This window comes from Vollenhovia emeryi, unplaced genomic scaffold (assembly GCF_000949405.1).
Source record: "Vollenhovia emeryi isolate VEMERY1.0 unplaced genomic scaffold, V.emery_V1.0 DF939279.1, whole genome shotgun sequence".
Taxonomy (NCBI): Eukaryota; Metazoa; Arthropoda; class Insecta; order Hymenoptera; family Formicidae; genus Vollenhovia; species Vollenhovia emeryi.
The window spans coordinates 11,608-12,919 of record NW_011967087.1 but is presented as its reverse complement, the minus strand read 5'-3'; positions in this window follow the sequence as shown (position 1 = coordinate 12,919).

The window sequence follows — 1,312 nt, the reverse complement described above, 5'->3', positions numbered from 1 at the left end:
GGGGGGGAGTGGAGTAAAGATGTTGGCGTGCGTATTGCGTATATTTGTGTGCGAGGTATGAGGTGTGCCTACGTGGATTCGAGCGGGCGTGATTTCGAGAATGAGGATGAATAATAAACTGCGATGACTATATGATGACGACGATGACAATGATGGATGAGTGGATGAACGGAGGTATGTCTGACACTAGCGTAGAACGCGTTAGGTTAGATAGATAAGCGATCCCCCCTCTCTACCCCCGCCGCCCCCTGTCGAAGACCGAAGGATACGGTTTCTCTCGTCGCGCTAGTGTAGGATACCGGGATTGAAGAAGGTACGAGAGACGAAATAAACCCGAGAGAATCGCAGGAATCGCACCCGGGAAATCGGGGGGAGCGCTGTTGTTGTTCTTGTTGTCGTGCGCTTGTATTAAAGTCGCCATGTTCTAATTAAACGTGCCGGCGGGGTTGTATCAGTCGTCGGCAAAATCAATGTAACTCCCATTTCTCTATGCGTTTGTGTTCATTTTCCTGATTGTGTACGAAAAATGTACAGCCGAGGAGAGAAAGAGAGGAGAGAGGGAGAAAGAACAAGAGGAGAAAGGATGGAAGACCAAAGAGGAATCAGAGGGGAAAGTGGAGCTCTTCTCTCCCGCTCCTCGCACGCTTTACGTATGTATAAATGGGTATAAGCAAACGAAACCAGAAGGGAAAAAAAGAGGAACGAGACGAAGGAAACAGCGCGGAGACACAAAGAACAGTCGCAGTACGATGGAGGAGGAGGAGGAGGAGGAGGAGGAGGAGGAGGAGGAGGAGGAGGTGGTGGTGGTGGAAGATGGAAGAGGAACGCGGAGGCAGATAGGAGAAAAATAAGCCGAGGAACACACGGTAGGTCAGTCTTGGTTGCCAGCGGTTGGCGAATTGGTCGGGTTGCCATGGCGAAGAGGGCCGGGGTGTTCTCCGGGTTCGGTGGGGTCCGCCCCAACGGGAAACCCCCATTCGGGAAATTCGTGGCGTCGGCCACGCCGAACCATGCCGCGGTACCGGAGGTTTAGCTCGGCTTGGCTAATCGATTCTGCTACCAATCAGCGCCCGCGTTGTTCCTCCACATCTTCCTCCGCTTTGCTCTTCATCTTCCTCCTACACGCGTACACACATCTCTCTCTCTCTCTCTCTCTCTCTCTCTCTCTCTCTCTCTCTCTCTCTCTCTCTCTCCCCCCCTCTCTCTTTCTTTCTCTTGCCTCTCCTTTGCTCTCTTTCTCCCTGATATGTATTTTGTAGACTACCACTAGCACCCTCATTATTACTGCCAGTCGCTAGCACGAGCTCCGGCT